Raw genomic sequence first — 21,040 nt, 5'->3', positions numbered from 1 at the left:
CTTTCATATGAATGCTAAAAGGGCCATTTTGAAGCAATGGTGAGACTAAATTTGACTGAAAAGAATGCTTAACTCAATTACTTATACTGGGAATTCTATTTAGAAAAAAATTACTGAATCCAAGATCACAATCCTGTATTGAAATGAAATATACTGTTACCATCCTTAGTATGTTTACATGTATCCCATTTTACAAAGTGAAATGCTCATGATAAAAACATGACAGTTAAGCTATCTCGGCCGTTTGGCTTAGATCAAGTGTAGTATATGTTCTTATCAGTTTAATATCTTATACTTCCTCTATAAGGGCATAACATATTAAACAGATGTTTCGATGGGAGCTGAAAAGGGGGGCTCGCCCTGTTCACTCCACACATCGACCCGCTATTGCAGATTGAACGGTGCGCCCTGATTCAGGTTTGCAGGTCAGTAGGGACCTGGCTTGCGAACTAAAGGGTCAACGCAGAACCGGCCCGACCCATTAAGCGACATAAGCAGCCGCTTAGGGCCCCGCAGCCACTAAGGGCCCCCCAGCAAAAAATGAAAAAAAAGAAAAAAAAATTCATTTTTCTTTTTATCTCAGTACACCGTCGCCGTGATAAGTATGTTTAATTCATTTTGTTAATATGCCTACATTGCCTACTCTCAAAGTCATGTAAGTCAATCATATAATACATTAACCGTGCTTTACCTGAACCTCATCATGACACTAGAGAGGACGGCAGGATTGTAATTTCCCGTGTTCAGTGAATGCAACAGAGGCAAGGCACCAGACCAACCAGAGAGTTGAATGGAAATAAACATCTGTCTTATTGGATGACAGGTACCTATCCTGTGAGCTGTGATAATGTTTAAAATAAGCTGTCAGTCGGACTCAGAGTTTTTGAAGATGGACATAAGAACATTTGTTCTTAAAAAATAAGACAATTCTCAAGTGGTGGCTCACACAACAACCCCAGAGCCACCACTTGAGCCAGGCAAACAAGGTATGTAAATGTCAGTAAACTTCCAAGTTATGCGAACATGTAAGCAAAGCATAAATTACAGCTACGTTGACGTTACTTTGAATCGCGGGGGTAAGCTAAACCGTTAGCAAGTAGCTATAGCTAGCCAGATATATTAAATAAACATTTTGTCATACGATCTAAATGTAATGTTTTTTAGCGTTACCTGGTGATTTCAAAGAAAGCTCTCTGGAAAATGTTGACTTACTGTTCGACATGAAGCTAGAAGCTACCTTACAATACACAGTTGATCCTGAGTCCTGTCAGTTAAAGTGTTTCATAGTTAGCTTAGCTAAGCATCAACCTAGCACTGAAATATATGGATGTTATTTGACAGTATTTCTGAGAAAAAGTCAGCTGAAATGGTGGCATACTGTAGTTGCCACTGCTTTAAGTGTCGACAGCATGTTTGAACATATTTGCAGCAGTAAATGTGGCTGTTTGGCCACTGACGTTGCCATAACAACACCTGAATTTAAATGTGCAACCTCTTTTTGTGACAGATTTTTGCATGAAATTATAATTCTTCTAAATGATATTCCTATTGACAGCTAGTTTATATGTGAACATTATGAGATGGACAGCCAGAGAGAATAAATGAAAACACGTTATGAAATACTATATGACAAAACAAGAATACAGTTTAAAAAGGGAGTGATTTGTAAAATATCCATAAAGAAAAATCTGTTTACAGTTCTGTTTCATATGGGTGTTGAGAGATGTATCTATAGATCTCTCAATTTTCCTCTCAAAGTGCACCAGATTGATGCTTTTAATTTCAATATTTAAAAAAAATCTTCCTGGGGGAGCATGCCCTCGGACCCCCCTAGAGGAGGTGAGGACCCCCCTAGAGGATGTTAGGTCCACGGTGTTTACATGCTTTTGTATACAATATGTGTGCTTATGCTAACATCATAAGACAAAAGTTGGTTCAGTGTTGTGTGTAGTGAGAACGCGCTAGAGTGAGGGGGGCCCCCAAGCCAAAGCTCGCTTAGGGCCCCCAAAAGTCTAGGGCCGGCCCTGGGTCAATGCTTCAATTTCCGATTGGACCAACAAAATACGGAGTGTGGACTGGTAGCTGGTCCCTGCTGCACTGCTCCCTGGCAGCCTCTTCGCTTTGGCACCTCTCTATAAAATATAGAATGTGTTGGTGCATATCTGTATTTCTATGTATATCTCCTAATCCTATCACTGTTTTTTACTATCCTTTATTCAGGAGATCATTTTAGGGGATCATTAAAGGTTAATTATCTTCTTTTTCTATCATACAATTACATAAAGTGACATTTTTTAATACAGTAAAATGTATGGTTGGAATGGAATCTTAGTAATAAAATATATTGTATGCACATAACAGAGGCCAAGGTTTTAAGCACTAGACCATAACAGGAGTTGACCAGACGTGACTGATCCGTAATTAGTTTCTTCTTCAACATTGTTGTGAGATTCAGTTACTTTCCTTCAGTCAATGAACGTTGCTGACTCAAGGCTCTTTTTTGTTTACTTGTGCAATATAACTTCCATAAACATCTATATCAGTACTCAAATGGGTAGGGTGGGTCATAAACAGGAGGTATATGTATAATTATAAAGGCCTGTTAGCAAAGAACGAGCATGCACACATTATATTAATAGCTGGTAAATGTGGCCATTGTTTTTTATTTAATCCTCAGTCTTCATGGTTTTTGAGTTCCTGTGTAGTTCCAAAATATTAAATACCATAGAACAGATCCTTGTCCTCTGACGTATTTCCACATCCTTCTCATTTGTAAGGAAATGTGTCTCTGTTGTTGTGGCTAAAGGGTTAAATGTGTGTCTACAGGAGACCTACAGAATGGTCTATGGACTATTGGTCTAAAAGAGACCATTGATGTATGAAGGGATTTTGGTAGCACCACACTGTATAATAGTTAGTAAATGCATGTTTCTCACAAGAAATCCTGCCCAAAATTATGCAAAATACGTGTTTCCTAATTTGCTGGTGTAGTTAAATCATCAATATTATTTTTATAATTTTGTAGTACAACCACTATGAGACCTATAATTGATTTTGTGTACCACGCACACACTGTAAGTTATTACATATTTTGCACAAGAAAAAACCACCACGATTATTCAAAAACATATTTCTTCATGACCGAAATAACGAGATCGCGGATACAAGCGGCCGAGATGGGTTTTATCCGCAGGGTGGCTGGTGTCTCCCTTAGGGATAAGGTGAGAAGTTCGGTCATCCGGGAGGGACTCGGAGGTGAGCCGCTCCTCCTTCGCGTCGAAAGGAGCCAGTTGAGGTGGTTCGGGCACCTAGTTAGGATGCCACCTGGGCGCCTCCCTAGGGAGGTGTTCCAGGCACGTCCAGCTGGGAAGAGACCAAGGGGTAGACCTAGGACCAGGTGGAGGGATTATATCTCTTCGCTGGCCTGGAAGCGCCTTGGGATCCCCCAGTCAGAGCTGGTTGATGTCGCCAGGGAAAAGAAAGTTTGGGGCTCTCTGCTGGAACTGCTACCCCCGCGACCCGACCACGGATAAGTGGGAGAAGTTGGATGGATGGATGGATATTTCTTCACTAAAAGTACTGTTGTTTAGCAACATAAGACCACTAATGGGTAGCATTGCATGTACTGTATAATCGTGAAGTATTGTATTTACCATATAGGAACAAATCTACAAAATTATTTTCTTTCGTGTTGAATAGTGCTTTTCGGTAGCACTTTCCTGTCTGACAGGGAATGTTATTAAATATTGTGTTGGTCTTTTATGTCTTTTTGGCGTTACAGAGACAAATGGAAGTTGTTGAGTATTGACTTGTTTTGATGAAAATGAGGATTGTTTATCTCACTGCTGTTGTTAAAAGACCATGTCAGTGTTTTAACACTGTTTGAGAAATTGATCCGTCAAGTTTGGAATTCTCAATAACTTTCTAACATTACCAAACTGTGTTCAAACGTGAATTTGACCTGTTCTTGGTGTAATATTTAAAGATTAAGGTTTTATCAGCATGTTGTACTTTGGAATATCAAATGTATTATCACAAATTTTATTTCAGAAAATATTTTTCTTCAAAGGCCACAGATGGTTTGCCTCTAAGTGTTCACTGATTCATTGATGAAAGCAAAGGTCAAAAGCATCATTTATTTTTAATTGGCTAACCAAGGCCTTGCTGAACATAAAAAGACCAGCACATACAACATTAAAATACAATGTTTGTACAGCTAAAAATGATAAAGTGGGTAAGTGTAATCTTGAACATGAGCTGTATGTCCTCAGAGGACCCATGTAACATGATAGCAGCAAATATGTTGACAATGGTTAGAACTTGATGGTATAGTGCTGTAACCCAATAATGCATTACATTTATCTAATGAGAAATCAATTGCTGGATGCCAAAACCAAAATCCAGAACATCACATTGAATCTATTACAGATCACTTGAGAGTAACTATTATAAAGTGTATGACAGCTATATCAATTGTGAATGCACAGGAAGTGTCATAAATCTGTGTGTATGTGTTTTTGTGTTAGCTGTCCAAGTCAACCATACCCTGTAGTCTTTACTAAGAACCAGCATGATCTATTCAAAGTGTCAAGTCATACTTTAGAGACATGAGAGCTATGTCGCTACGGGGGATGAACACCCTCAGCAGAAACTGAAAGGGAGAAATACTTAGGTATGCTTATTAATTGCCACTTATTGATTGTCAGACATAGGAGGAGTGCTTTCTGCAGAGGGCTGGATGACACAATAATAGATTTGGGTTGATAGAGAATGTGAGAGAAAGAATGAAATGAGCCGACAATGGAAAACTCTCGCTGCTTTATTAAAATGAGAAATGAAATATTGAGATGCAAGTGGAATATTAATGCTAGGAATAAATCAGCATGTTACAAAAACCAGGAAGATAGAGACCACAACGCAAAGCAAAGCCTATAAAGAGGCTGCAATAAAGGGCTTAAAACAGACATTTGTATATTATTATTATTATTATAATTATTATTATTATTATTATTATTATTATAGGAGTAGTAGTATTAGTAGTATTAGTAGTAGAATTAGTATTATTGTTGGTGTTGTTGTTGTAATTATTATTATCATTATTGTATTTATTATTATTATTGTTATGAATAGTACTTTTATTATTGGTATATAAACTCAATTAAATCAGTGATAAATGTTTAAAGAAAACTGATTAAAGTTGTTTAAAATCTATCGTTTAGAAAATGTAAGAATAGGAAACCATGTTATTAAAAAAATAAAATAAAATTTAAAGGAGATTACACATTAAGTAAAATCAGGATAGGCTCTCCAATGGAAACGTGTTTTTAGAAGGGGCTTTAAGGAGATCACCGATTCAGCCGACCTGATTTCGCTCAGGCAGATTAGTAGATTAAAAGTCACTAAGACGTGTAGAAAACAGTTCCAAATGAACTGGGTCTAAAGATTTTAAATTCCACAACCAGGTTCAAAATTAATTTCCAAGACTTACACTAAGGGGCGCCCTTCGCACAGCCTGAGCCAAAGCAAATGTGATAGGCAAGCCTCACATTGACTACGGTATATACCTGCAGTGTTGTAAGAGGAGCAAGAAAGATACAGCATATGTTTTCAATGCTTTAGTATCAGACTAATTCCACAGAGGGTCGCACATAAAGGTTTTAAAAAGATGCATTTGCAAGCTTAGGGGCTGTTGAACAAGGAGGAATTACCAGAGTTCTCTTTTATCAAGGGCATTGTGACCAAACTAATAAACAGCCACATAGCACAAACCACACTGTGCATACCCTCAACACTACTGTCTCATTGCATTCACATTTCAGCGCCATGGACAGCGACAGTGTTGACAGCTTCACAGCACATCAACAAAAACTATAATAAAGTGTGCATACAAAAATATATTTGTAGAAAACACTTTATTTATTATTAAATGTAATGTATACAGAGCAATTTGGAGGGTTTCAGCACTGTAAAATGTGTGGCTGTACAATTACAGTAAATTACTGGCTACTAGTTGCATGGATTTCACAGTAATTTACTATAAATATTTCACAGTAATTTACTGTAGACATTTTACAGTAAATTAGAATAAAAGTACAACTAAATACTGTGACTTTACAGTTGCCATGCCCATGGAATTACTGTGATATAGCAGTACAGAGCTGTGGTATTATGGTACCTTGCTGTACATAAATTACAGTAATTACCTGTATTTTTACACTTTTACTGTAGAAGTAATGCAACACATTAGCCAGTAATTTACTGTAAATATAAAAATGTAAATAATACGATATTATATTGTACATCTGAGTTAACTGGGATTTTACCATAACTACACAATTCAATCAGCTCAATCATCAAAGAAAATCAAAGAAAATGCCCATTTTAACTTTGTATTACTCCATTAAAGTGCAAAGTGAATTTCACAGTGTCTTGGACATGTTACGGCCCCAACCTCTACTCTGCGGTAGTGGCTCGTGCTGAGACCCGCAACATGAAAGAATACACACAATAACCGGTACTTGGTAACGAGCATTTATTGATAATCAGCCGTTTGCTCACACAAGCGAAACGGGAAACAAAAAGAGGTCTGGAGGACTGGCCAAAAGGAACAAACAGAAGGAGGGAACCCGAGGCAGCCACACCACGGACCGTAGGACCCAGAGCTCCCCCCTACCAGAAATAAATTATAAACCCTATGGGAAACAAAATAAAGCCGCGGAAACTGGATTACCATGCCCTCCAGGCTAAACATAAACACATCTACAAAAATATGGCCTACAGCTCAAAATGGCAAAGAGGTATTCTAAGGAGAGTGTCTCCCGGCGTTAGGATAGGCGAGACATCCTTCTGCTCCAGCTTCTCTTTATATACACACGGCTGAGTGGAATTTGGAACACCTGGGCAGAGGCGGAGCCAGGGGCAGACCAGGTGCACCTGGGCAGAGGCGGAGCCAGGGGCAGACCAGGGGCCCTTCTCACTTCTCTTATTTTTCATTTCCTGGCTCCTCGGTCTCACCGGAAGTTGATTTGTCTGCGCCATCTTGAGTAGCGTCCCAATGGCCTTATTTTTGCGGGAGGACCGAGCAGCGAGGAGCGAGGAGCGATAATGGAGGAGCTATAACCGAGGAACCACCAGACCATCCTTCGATGAAATCCTCAGACACTCGCCCCGCCCCCTTACTGTGTATCGCTCACTGATTGGACGAGGCAGTGCATGCACTGATCTGATGCTTCTTGACATGAGAGCAGTTTCCCAGCGGAGTGAAGAAAATACATGAACCTCACGAGAGTCACTCCTCAGTTTATACCGTGTTTTGTTTCAATTCATGTATCATTTAGTTACAAATATGTGATATATCTGAACAACAAAGTGGTCAAAAATCATTTTATTCATTTTTTGGAAACATTTTCATGATCGCTTTTTTCGTTTTACATTTTCATTTATTGTCATTTCCATTCAGTCAGTCATTACGTGCTATTAAAATGTTAATTTGCTACATATCCAAACAAACAAACAAAGTGTGCAATCCAATGAATGTTAATCTAACTGGGTTTTGATAGATAACATATCTCTTTTTCTTCTCTCAATTTTATTTCTTTTGTGCACTCTAATCAATATTAATCCAACTATTGTTCGTTTATACATTTTAAGAATGGCGTTTATCTTTTTTGAGAATGAGTTCTTATTTAATTTAATTTATTTGGGTCTACAACAGATGATACAAATGTGTGTGTCAGTAAATTTGTACTAACAGAGGCGGGGGTGTTTGTGAAAATAACGGGGACAGAGCTGCTGTCAGACGATCAGCTGTGCAGCGTCATCACAAACGGATGTCGCTTCACGTGATGCTCCGGAGGAAACGCTGCACAGCTGATCGTCTGACAGCAGCTCTGTCCCCGTTATTTCCACACCCCCGCCTCTGTTAGTACACACTTACTGACATAACATTTGTATCATCTGTTGTAGACCCAAATAAATAAAATAAAATAAGAACTAATTCTTAAAAAAGATAAACGCCATTCTTAAAATGTATAAACGAACACTAGTTTGATTAATATTGATTAGAGCGCACAATACAAATAAAATAATTGAGAGAAGAAAAAGAGATATATTATCTATCAAAACCCAGATTAACATTCATTGGATTGCACACTTTGTTTGTTTGTGTGGATATGTAGCAAATTAACATTTTAATAGCACTTAATGACTGACTGAATGGAAATGACAATAAATGAAAATGTAAAACGAAAAAAGCGATCATGAAAATGTTTCCAAAAAATGAATAAAATGATTTTTGACCACTTTGTTGTTCAGATATATCACATATTTGTAACTAAATGATACATTAATTGAAACAAAACACGGTATAAACTGAGGAGTGACTCCCGTGAGGTTCATGTATTTTCTTCACTCCGCTGGGAAACTGCTCTCGAGGATTTCATCGAAGGATGGTCTGGTGGTTCCTCGGTTATAGCTCCTCCATTATCGCTCCTCGCTCCTCCGGCAAAAATAAGGCCATTGGGACGCTACTCAAGATGGCGCAGACAAATCAACTTCCGGTGAGACCGAGACCGAGGAGCGAGGAAATGAAAAATAAGAGAAGTGAGAAGGGACCCATACACAGACATCCACTCGAAGTCAACCATTTTTCTGAAGAATGTGCTGACATGGGGGTTTAAATTGCCATGCCTCTTTTTGGCTTTCGAGCCAGTCTCAGGGTTAATGCCCAGGAAGCACCGGAAAACATTAAACCAAGACAACAATTTCAATTTTACATAAATGTATATGTTGCATAGTTTATTTTAAGGCACATGCAGCGGTGCCCCTTTCAATTTAAATAAAACAGGAGTTACTATCAACACTAATGATAGTTATCTTTTTATATAAGTGATAAAGGTGTAATTTGTCTTGTACAAGGACACAACAGTGGAGTGAGGGAGATGATAAACAAGCACTTTGTGTACAGGCCAAGTCCTGATAAATCGTCTAATCAGCCAAAATAATTAAAATCCACTGTGTGTGTTTCCTAAGGTTGTGCCAAACTTTTAAGTAAAGGATCTAAACATTTCCTAGAGGGATTTAGTGCTTAAACCATAACTTGATTGACAGAGAATTAATTGCCAACCATTCAAAAGAGAGAGTAGGCTATGTGCTATAAGCAAGTCCATAACATTGTTGGTTTGAGCTTTTGAAATATGAAGATTTACTTTTCTCCCAGTTTTAATTTGATTAAAGTAAATTTGTCAGAATCAGAATACCTGTATTAGTCCCACAGAGGGGAAATATACAAATAAGCCTTGGTCTAGCGTAGTGTTAATTTCGTTGACTAAAACTATGACGAAATATGTTCGTCAACTACCTTTTTTCCATGACTAAACACCACAAACCTGACCAGATACTCTCTGCAAAGCTGCTTTCTTAATCATTCAACCTGTGTTTTTCATCAAATAAGGACAAGATAATCTTATTGTGAAATACATTTGACTAAAATGACAAATTATTGGTGTTGGCTAGACTAGTTTGACTGAAATGTTCTATATAATCTGATGACTAAAAAAGACTCAACAGTTTTCATTGACAAAAAGTAGACTAAAATAATTAGTTTTCTTTGACTAAAATAAGACTAAAATGCTCAGACTTTTAGTTGACTAAAACTTGACTAAATAAAAACAGGATGAAGGTGACTAAATATAATTAAAACTAAAAAGGAAATTTAACAAGACTAAAACTAAATAAAAAAATAGCTGACGAAATTAACACAAGTCTAGCGTTAAGACCGTAAACTAGCAGAAAATGGTGATACATCTAGAGAGCAATTTTACCGTAGACTTGTGTAAAATCTGATCAAATGCAGGTTTGAGGCACTTCCATATTGGCTTTGCAGGCCTGGAGGTTGCCGCTTGTTTGCATCCCAGTAACCCGCACATGGCCTGCAACTCACAGTTTAGATGTATGTTTTTACTGTGTAGTAGTGACAAATAATATACAGACAGGCTTTGGTTGTTTTCAGCTCAACAGTCTGTGGTCCTACGTCTGACAACAATATAGCTTTTTATCAGCTAAAAATGTTCTTTGACTGTGAAATAATCTGGTTGTAGACATCTTTGGCTCGCAAATCCAACTCTATTTTCACGCCTGAAGTTGCTAATCTGACTGTAAACAATTAGAAGCGTCATATACAGTATTTAGTTCAAACAGACTGAAAACTCATCTCTTTCGACTCCACTTCGAGCGATAGAACTATTAACAAAGCACTTATATACTAATAAAGGGCTGGCTTATCTAAAGCCAGTTGAGTAGCACTTGAAATGTTTTTGCTCTATGAAGCCTGATGTACTTATATGATTCTGTTTTCTTCAAGTTTGTATTTTGTTGGTCGAACGCACTTATTGTAAGTCGCTTTGGATAAAAGCGTCAGCTAAATGCAATGTAATGTAATGTAATGTAAAAACAGAACCCTAGATATATAGCCCTTTGCTTCCAAAGGCTTATAATTGCAACCTGTTTAACAATATACTGAAAAAAACTGTATACAACATAATGTGTTTTCACATATGGTTCTTGCAATTGTAGAACTATGCTGAGGCTCTTGTTCAAAGACTTTGTGCTAATGTGAATTTTTAAAGACCTTTAAACCTCCCGTATCATATTTCTGAAATGATAAGATAAGAATGTCATAAACAACATTTTGAAGTCTGAAATGTCAGAAATACCAGTATTGGTATAGAAAGTCAAATTAAATGATTAACTGAAAATGATAACATGACATTTGTGATTTTGTTGATTAAAACCGCACACATGATATCTGAAAGCCATAAAATATAAATAGCGGGTCAGACAAAGGCAGTCTCTGCTTCTGTCTGCAGTCTGCCTCTCCGTTCCTGGATAAGTAATGATCATAGCAACAGAGAAGAAGCCTCTCAAATTGGCTGTCTAACAGTCCATCCCCCTGGGAAAGAAGACCATGTTACACAGTCTGAGCAGTCTCTCTATTGATGCGTGGTGTTGGTGTGTTGTAGCAAAGAGACAGCTGCTTGTTGGTGGGGTAATTGTGTAGTCTCTCCGTATATACGGCAGTGACCTCAATTGCTCTATAGTGTGAGTCTGCATTTTATTGCAGCCACTTTCCAATTCCTCATTTGCACAGTTGTCTTTAGGTCAAGTGTGCATGTAGTCATTTTTGTTCTGTCTGACTAGCAGAATCTATTTGGAACAGATAAGGTTTCAACGGGTAGTGTGTAGCCTACCTGCAGACATGATGGCTTTTCAGAGCGAAATAAAGTATCATATGTTGGCTAGAAGGAAAGATTCAATGGGTCCCTCGACCGCCAAACTGAAGATATCTGATTGAAAATGGGTTCTATGGGTAACCAATAGTCTGTCCTTTAGAGGAATTCCAATGTTATTCTAATCCTATACAGTTTTGGACAAAATCATGTTACTTGTTCGTGGTACACACCCAAGTTTTGCAATATTTTGGTGGTATTTAATTGAAATACCAACCCAGTCTCACAAAAAAAACGTGTAATACGTTGGTCCACAACTTGGGACGTAGTATTTCTACAAAAACGCCTCTGAAATGGTAAGATCCCTACGTTTTTTTTTCACCATTCATTTCCAATGGCTGGCGTCTATGTCACGTGATCTTCAAATTTCTCCCTGCAGAAAAAAAAAACATGGCCGACATTCGTTTTATTCTCAGTGGAAAATGGCTATTTTAAGGTTAGTTTGGCCATTAAAATGCGTTTTGATATCATTTGATACGAGAAATATGAGTTGTTATTTCAGATTATGTGTGCAGTGGATGTACATGATCTTTAGTTTGCTAGTTATTACGAAGATTACTTCAGGAAATGGTGTCCATTCAACGTTTTCATTGTTACCAAGGTGGTTGCTAGGGACGCTGCTATCGATATTATGTATGTTATGTTGTGTAACTGTTTAATGGTGTTATCTTTATTGCTACCCCCTTCCCCGTCAATGTATAGTGTTGGTCCACAGCGCTAAAATTGTGGCATAGATACGTTATTTTCCCCTGTGCAATAGCAGGCTACATGCACTAGGGTCTGAGACGTACTTCCGCCTTAGCCGTTATACTGCTCGGACGCTTCCGGGTTGCTTCTGGTCTGCGTAGCTGAGCGTCCACAAATGTTTTACTGTTTAAATCTGTGGTTTAAATATGAGTCGACGGAAGATTTTCAAAACGGAGCATTTGCAAAGACAAGTAAAGAACTACTCCGAGCACTGCTGTGTCCCACTTTGTACGGCGTCAGCTAAATTCAACGGCGTCCTAAGTTTCCATGGCTTTCCGACCGAACTCGAGCTGCGAAGACAGTGGCTGGTTAAAATACGACGCGATAACTTTACAATCTCCTCTCACTCCAATGTCTGCAGTCGTCACTTCGCTACGGATCAACTAATAGAGCCAAAAACCCTTGATGGCCGTAGGAGGCTTGTGAAAGGTGCTGTCCCAACTCTGTTTGAGTGGAATCACTTCACTGCTCAAACACCGCGGGCTAGTGTTTGGGAGAGAAGGGAGCGGCCCACTGAACCAGTCTCTCGGGAGGAGCAGGAAGAGCACATCGATGTCCGTGACCATGATTACTGCTCAACCCCTGAACCAGCTTCACTGGACATGTCCTCTCAAGCTACAGAAGACAACTCCAAAACATTTGAGGATCTGCAGAAGCAACTGCAGGAGTTAAGAGTCCAGCGAGAGTTTTGCTTACAGCTGGCTCCGACGACAACATCCGATTCTATACCAGGTAATGTTTTGGCTAAATTCTATCCAAGTTTTTGAGATGGGTTAGCTTATAAAGAATCCTGTTTACCTGCTGTTTGACTGCTGACTATTTGCATGCAGTGTTGGAATAAGTAGGCTACTCAACTTAACTGAAGTATAAGTACAAATACTATGGTTTGAAAATACTCCTGAACTGAACATGTAGAATCATAAATCATGTGTTTTCATAAGTAACTAGAAACTATGAAGGTTAACTAAATGTGGTGGAGTAAAACATACTAATACTAACAACATACTGATAATACTTTACTACAAGTGGAAATCTTCAAAACCTTACCAAAGTAAAAGTACATGTCAATATCCACTGCGTTTCTCCCAGTTGCACACTTAAGAATGAAGAGTAAAAGTAGTCATTCTGTGTAAAATGTTCCCTGTATGTTTTAGATTATTATTACTGCTGCTTTAATGTAGTTGTTACATGTTACTGCTGTATATTACTATACCTGCACCAAGTGCCTTCTTAATCAGTCTATTTGAATTGTAATGTATTATAGCAAACAAGAGGAAAGCATTAGCCCATGTGTTACAGTTAACGAGTCAATTAATGACTGACATGTGTCTTTTGTGTAGATTCCCGAGCTATAACCACCTGATGGCCTTCTGGTTTTTGATTGAGCCTTCCATTTATAAATGGTTCGTGTTACAAGAGCGATATCAGCTGCCAAGAGGAATGAAGAAGTGGTTACACACGCACGTCCATCAACGGTAGGCTACGTTTCTTTTAACACACAATCTAAACACAAACTGAAGGGAATTTGCTTTTGTGTAGGCTAAAAGGCTATAGTACTCAATCCTTTTTGAATACATCAGAGAACTAAAACAACTTAATGTTTTTCCCATGGTGTGCTACACTCATGACATTAATATAGTACCCTTTTTTTGTTTATCTTCCAGAGACAGCTGCTTCAGCCAATTGACAAGTTCTTCCTTTTTCTCTGCTTCCTGTCGGTGGGTTTGAAAGAGAGGGACCTTGCAAACCGCTTCAACGTACACCAGTCCACTGTGAGCCGCATCATTGCAACATGGACGAGTTTTCTTACAACTTTATTGGGGTCACAGTGCATCTGGCTTACACCTGCAGAAGTTCAAGCCCACCTCCCAGAGGCATTCAAAGATTTCCCAGACACACAGGTGATCCTGGATTGCACAGAGCTGAGGTGTCAAACACCATCCTCACTCCTCCTCCAAAGTGAAATGTATTCTACATACAAATCTCACTGCACCATGAAAGCCCTGGTTGGCATAGCCCCACATGGCGCAGTGACATTTGTTTCCAGTCTGTGGTTCTGTCAGCGACAAGGAGATTTTCAAACAATCTGGAATAGCTGCGTTGTTGACTGAAAACATGGCAGTGATGGTAGATAAGGGCTTCCTGATCAGCGATTGCTGCAAATGCAAGGTGTACTGCCCACTTTTTCTGTCAAAGCAGAAGCAAATGCCAGCCTATCAGGTGAGGGAGACACAGGCCCTTGCCAGACTGAGGGTTCATGTGGAGCTTGTCATTAGGAGGATAAAAGAGAACAAACTTTTTGATGGTGTCATCCTCCTGTCCCATGCCTACAACATCAACCAACTGTTTGCAGTAGCATGTATGCTGTCAAACTATCAGAACAAAGCACTGGTCAAGAAATGGGTGAAATAAGACAAGATGATGACACCTGTGCAGGTAGCTGTGATTAAGCTGGGTGAGCACACCGTAATCCCGTGTTGCCTGACACACGCTAGTATTTTGTTTGAATAAATGGTAAATAGCAAATTACAATGCGTTGATTTCTTACAAATGCACTGATTTACTATTCATTACACAAATCACTTCACTTTATTGTCTTTTTAAATACAATTGTATATTTATTTACATATATGAAATGTGACAAACAATATATATCAAAAACAAAATATTGAAATCACATTTTGTTGTCATTCAGAACACATGATTGAGGGATTGCCTCCTAAAAACAATGACGGCTGAGCCAGGGTCTAGCAGCTAACTGCTTACAGAGTTAACAATGGCTACAGTGCCCACTACTTTTTTAATGACAGGTACTTCGGCATGTATGTGTAAAAAAAAAAAAAAAGTCTACTTTTTCTCTGATTGCTCTTTGCACTTCTGGATCTGTGTATATTCTTTGCACCAGGTAGTCCTCTTGTACCCACACTACAAAATCACACCACTGCATCCCAGATACAAGAAGTTGACCCTGGACATTTTAATTCAACAAGGCCAAATTGGGGATATTCTGTTGGGTCAAAAACAACTCCATCAGGGGAGGCACCAAGCCAGGGCGTAGAGGGGTGAATGACAAGGCCACAAGGGGAGTAGTTCACGTTTGCCAGTCTACTGTATTCAGCTGCTACTGTGGGCTCCATCTCGGCACCTCTCCTAATTTCTGCAGTCTGCCTTGTACCTTTGAGTATTCGCTCTGCAAGAGAGTTAGCAGAGCTCTCACCTCTGACGTGACAAATCTCTCTAAACCTAGAGGCAGTAACCCTGGGTTTGCGGAGCAGATGCCACTCTGAGCTAGAGCTTTGCTCACGGGTAGCCTCCTCAATTTTGTGAGACATTTCCAAATCAACAGATAAGCTGTTCATATGTAGTTGCTCCTCTTCTGAGCACACCGGCGGTAAATCACATGGCAAGATCACATACCCCTCTATGGGCAAGTGGGGTGTTGGTGGTGTATCAGTGTGAAGTGTGGTGTACCGAGACGTCAAAGCAGGCATCTGATAGGACAGAACACTGCCCTCCTGCACAATCCCGAAGGCACTTTCCACAAGGGGCTTGTCAGGTCTCATGTTCATTGTGGTCACAAGCGGCCTGTCTTCAATGCTGAATGCTGAGTATGCCTCCGTAACTCTGAACAGGTAGGGATCTGGTAATGGCCCCACCATGCCTCTGTAGAATCCACTCCTACAAAGAATGGCAAAGACAATATAGCACATTCATGTGACAATAAAGGTTAGGAATACAGCACCAGAATTATGAATTTTAAAAACACAGGAAACACAATTTTCTAGCTAAAATTACCTTACTCCAGTCTGCACCATCCTATTTGGTACAGGCTTGGTGAAGACCATGGAGTTGATGGGCCCTGGCTTCACACCCTTAAGGAAAAGACAATTACTGTTCGTTGAGTCACTTTAAAACAAAAACTCTGTGAAAGATTACAAGTATTTGAACCTCATTGAAATTACCATTGTTCGCGGCTTGTGCCATTACTGTTCCGATTCAGTACAGCTATGCACAGGTGGCACAACTGGCATGTTCAGTTCAGTGTAGTGTGCTGTTTGGAACAGCAATGCTACTGTGTGATTGCACAAAACAGTTCCTGCAACACAGGAGCACTGGTTGTGCGTGAACACCACTGGTGATGAATCACGAAGCGTTATCTAAAAAAGAGAGAAGAAATACTAGTGATTAGTAACCTCACTTGTTACTATGAGCCAGGAGGTTATTATGAATAGAATTATTGGTTATTTTTACTGACCCATTATCCTAGAAGAAGCATGTATTCCTGAATGCTTAGTGTTACCCTCTTACCCTACAATACCACAATGAACTTTCTTTGGAAACTAAGATGCCTTGAAAATTGTATTAAAGCAGTTTTTACTATATATTTGAACCCCCAAACTTACACATCCATAATCAATGTAATAATATCTGACCAATCAGCTGTGATAAAGCAGGGAGAAGTAGGACACTGTTGAGATTCCCTTAAGGTAAACTAATGTTTAACTGAACTGAAACTCAATAAACAGGGGGGAACAGTGTCAATGCTGCCTGCCTACACTCAAACTGTGTGCTGTCTCGCTCTTCCGCATTGACCTGTAGCACAAGGCTCTCACGCTGACCTGCCCTGTCAGCCTGTCTTTATTGGACACTGAATGAAGAAAAACAGAGCAACAGCGTTAGATCTATACTCACGTCAACACATCTATGGCAACATTGCTTTACAAAAGCTGATACCATTATGCAGTGTGGCTAACAACAAGATAACCTTGGCTAGGCTATAAGGCTATTAAACGATAGTATTTGTTAGCAAAATGGCTAATGTTTTAAAGAATTAACACCAGAAACAGTACATAGCGTTACCCAGAGCCCTATAGTAGTCTACTATAGTAGTAGTAGTAGTATAATAATAATAATAATAATAATAATAGTAGTTATACTATAGGGCTCTGGCGTTACCTAGCTTTTGACAGCTAATGTTAGCGTAACCCGGAGCATAAGCTAGCTGGTTAGTACCGGTTACCTTCTTACCTTCATAGTTGTGTATATATGACGCAGCATATAATTTGATGCCTTTATCGAGTTTGCTGGCTGGGGCTTTAGTCGTCCTGCAAATCCGATGAACATCTGACATTTTTAATTTCGGAAGCTCTTGTAGGCAGCGGGTGTAGAAGGTCGTCATTTTCAAACAGGAAATGAATCGGCCGCTATGAGTAGAATGCGGAAGTGACTGTGCATGTAGCCTATTCTCCAACCCAGTCTCACATCTCACATCACATCGTCATAAACAAATACCGGAAACAGACTGAAAACATTTTTAAAAAAATAAATAATACTTTATTCCGAGTGTGCTTGCTTTTCTCTTTGAAAGTCATCACATAACGGCATTGTAATACACGGTTCGGCTGCATTAAATATTACATATCTGCCGTAGTTCTCTATTTATAGAGCCCTGATGAGAAGACTTCTAGACAAACATGAGGAACTGCCGCCAAAACTGAAAACGTGGCCATAGATATATCAGCAATTAAACAACATCTTACATTTCTTTTCACACAATACGTCTCATTGCAGTATCAACACTAATTCGGCTGACTTTTATATTTGATCCAATTGGTAGATAGGCTATATTTACACCATAACGGTGCACAGCTGATATAAAGGGACACCTAGTGGTTAAAGCATGTTATTGAATTTCATTATTTTTATTATTAGATATTAATAGGATCCCTATAAAGTATATTCATTACTCGTTATTCTCTACTAATAGTTAATTAAAGACTGTATATAATGACTAGTTTGCACATCCCTTTCAAGATTTTCTAAGGTTTATTGACATCATATTCACAAACGGTGTAGTTATGCAATGAATAAAAAACTGGGGTCGCATGTTCCTCAACAGTACATTACAAGACATCTATCAATATGTGTGTATACCTCCAGCAATGTTAACTATGTTGAAGCACTTATTTTAACTGATATTATACATATGTATTATACTCTTATAAGATGTATGTAGATAGTAGGCCTATAAGAAATGTGCAGAATATGACAGTTTAATGGTGGAGGTATACAAACATATTGATAGATGTCTTGTAATGCACTGTTGCATCTCCGACCTTGTCAGGTATTGAACAATCAATAAATAAAGAACACAGAATTATTAAATATAAAACACAGAATTTGTGTGATTATACTAAATGATTTACAAATAAACACCACTGCATATTTACAACTGTTACACATGCTGATGTAACGCAAATGTTTCCAACTTGGGATCAATAAAGTATATATGTGACCTGGTCTATCGAAATCAGTCGCATTGACCCGAAGACACATTTTGAGTTGTATACACTGCTGGAAATAGGAGATTCCTAGCTTTCTATTGATATCAGGACTGTTTATGTACTCCAAATATTAAGCGAAATATGTCACATTATATAATGACTGTCACCGAGTCATCATTTTGAGAAAAAGGCCTTCAGAGTTTCCTCTTCTCTGGAATCCATCGATCTGATTGATTATTAGCGGAGCAAATTATCAAAATAATACGGAGGGAATATATTTTCGTTTGGATTACTGGTCTGGGGGAAGCTCGCGAGTGTGTGTACGTGTATACGTGTGTGTGTTTGTGTAATTTTGCGTTTGTGTGTATTGTGTTTGTTTCCCGGGGAAAACCCTCACGAGAAACACCGGCTGTTGTTATGCCTGCTGTGACGTTAAGTTACTCTGTTCTCCGCTTGTAATTATGCCGTTACAAGCTTCAAAGTTGTATTTATCATCTGAATTTGCCGAAACAAGTTTAATATTCTGAAAGCCAAGACTTTGTTTAATTGAAATCAGATGAAAACAAACTGTAACGGACCCTGCCGTGTTATTTATGATTACTATATGCGTACATTCATAATGTCAGCCGGAGGGAGGGGGGGCGGCGCTGCGGAAGAGCAGATTACGAGTGAGAGGTGCCTGTCTTCATCCCTTATCGTGTGATTTTGGAAATAAAAGTTTCATATTCTGAAAGCCAAGACTTTGTTTATTTAAAATCAAACAAAACACCCGAACCCCGAAAAAATAGTTTTTTACGCAAATCCACGTTTATTTTGAAATGAGCCGTTGCGACTTCCGACTGATTTCGATAGAGCGGGTCACATATTATCTTAAGATGATCGATGGCTACTGCCATATTTGCAAAATGTGCCTCTGAACCTTGACAAGTGCATGTTTCAGGCTTATCAATTAACAACAGGAGGGGTCACAGACATAAGACCAGCTGTTAAATAAAGCTCTTCTGACCTTAGCTGGCATGTGGGTATATATTAATGCTGCCCATTATGGGCACAAGCCATTTTCACCCATTTATTAATGATATGTTTTAAATTTGAGTGTTTCCTATCCCCTAAACCTCCAGGGATGTACACAGTTTAATACTGGCAACTTATTATTATGGGAAATACGAAAACGTCTTTTAAAACTACAATTCCCAGCAGAGACGTGCCATAGAACATGTTGCGAAACACAATAGCCAGCATGTGTAGTTCTGGGGACGGGGTGTGGGAGGGAGGGACGGGGTGGACCCGTTCAAATCCAGTTTTGGACAGTCTGCCGTTGTTCCATCCCATTTCAAGTGCTGTTCGACGCTCGGCGTAACCCTCGGAGCACACTCAAACATCCAATCACAGAGCTTGAGGACTATCACGGGGTTTGTCAAGCGAAGCGGAGAGAATACTTACTTCCGGGTGTAATATTCTCTAAAGCAAATGAGCTGCTCCGAACCTCGGTCCTGACGGACTCCAACTTGTGTTTATTAATCGAACAAATACATGAACACAAGGATAATTATGTGTTATTGTTGAGTAAATGGAGAATTGCACAGGGGGAAATAACGTAGATCTATGCCACAATTTTAGATGCGGATTTTGTTAATAGGTTTGCGCTGTGTGGACCAACACTATAAATTGACGGGGAAGTTACAGTTACAGAACATAACAGAAATAATATCAATAGCAGCGTCCCTAGCAACCACTTTAGTGACAATGAAAACGTTGTATGGACACAATTTCCTGAAGTAATCTTCGTAATAACTAGCAAACTAAAGATCATGTACATCCACTGCACACATACAGTAATCTGAAATAACAACTCATATTTATTGCATCAAATGACATCAAAACGCATTTTAATGGCCAAACTTATGAAGGTAGATATGGTGCAAAATGCGAGAGCGTGTAAAACCTGATGTGAGCACTTGCAGAAAATAAATCTGAATTTGTGTACATACATTTACACTTGTATAAAATATCCACGTAACTGCGAACCAAATTTACACTTGAATAAAATATCCACGTAGCTGTAAACCAAATTCACACTTGTATAAAAATATCCACGTAACTGTGAACCAAATTTGAAGTCACAGAAGAAAAAAAAAGTGTTGTAGCTTGTAGAAAAAAAATTAACTTAGTGATCAAATGTTCACTTGCAGAAAAATGCATATTTTTTAAATATATTTTCCATTACAACTGCAACTTGGTTATTACAACCTCTCAAATCAGTCATTACAACTTGACGAATCTGCTCTGTGGCAGTATAAATCGACGAATCTGCGGTCTTGACTTTTGCTACACTTCTTGCGATAAATGTGTCGCAAAAGTAATTTTCGCCTGTAGATGTGGGGGAGGGAGGGGGGTTGGAGCGAAGGGGCGGAGCTATCAGAACGACGAGGCTCGGGTCAGGCTAACGGTTCGTGTCGCTACCAGTTTTGCCCATTACTTGCCCAGTATTACTTTGAATATTATTATTGTGATTGAGGATTAAATCCGCTTTGAAGACCACCGTTTTATATCGTGCAGTTTAGCGGCAAAATAATGTCAGTTAGCCAGCTAACGCTAGCTTTGTTGAGTTTATGCTAGCTAAACAAGTAGTGGTTGTAGTCTACAGCAGTAATTAATATATTATAGCCTACTGCTTTGGCACTAACGGTTGATAACCGTTTATGAAAATAAAACCAATTGAAC

General features: G+C 38.9%; 1 long non-coding RNA gene and 1 other non-coding gene across 2 annotated transcripts; both read left to right on the top strand.

The window, feature by feature from the left end:
* The first annotated feature begins 227 nt into the window (after window positions 1-227).
* On the top strand, window positions 228-412 carry LOC117553017. Its single transcript, XR_004570063.1, has one exon. It is a non-coding gene; the product is annotated as a U2 spliceosomal RNA (small nuclear RNA).
* An 11,646-nt stretch (window positions 413-12,058) lies between these two features.
* LOC117552994 lies at window positions 12,059-14,103 on the top strand. Its single transcript, XR_004570056.1, has 3 exons — window positions 12,059-12,764; window positions 13,373-13,507; window positions 13,697-14,103. It is a non-coding gene; the product is annotated as an uncharacterized LOC117552994 (long non-coding RNA).
* Window positions 14,104-21,040: the final 6,937 nt, after the last annotated feature.

This window comes from Gymnodraco acuticeps, unplaced genomic scaffold, assembly GCF_902827175.1.
Source record: "Gymnodraco acuticeps unplaced genomic scaffold, fGymAcu1.1, whole genome shotgun sequence".
Classification (NCBI taxonomy): Eukaryota; Metazoa; Chordata; class Actinopteri; order Perciformes; family Bathydraconidae; genus Gymnodraco; species Gymnodraco acuticeps.
The sequence above is the reverse complement of the archived record's forward strand: the minus strand, read 5'-3'. Positions and strand labels throughout refer to the sequence as shown.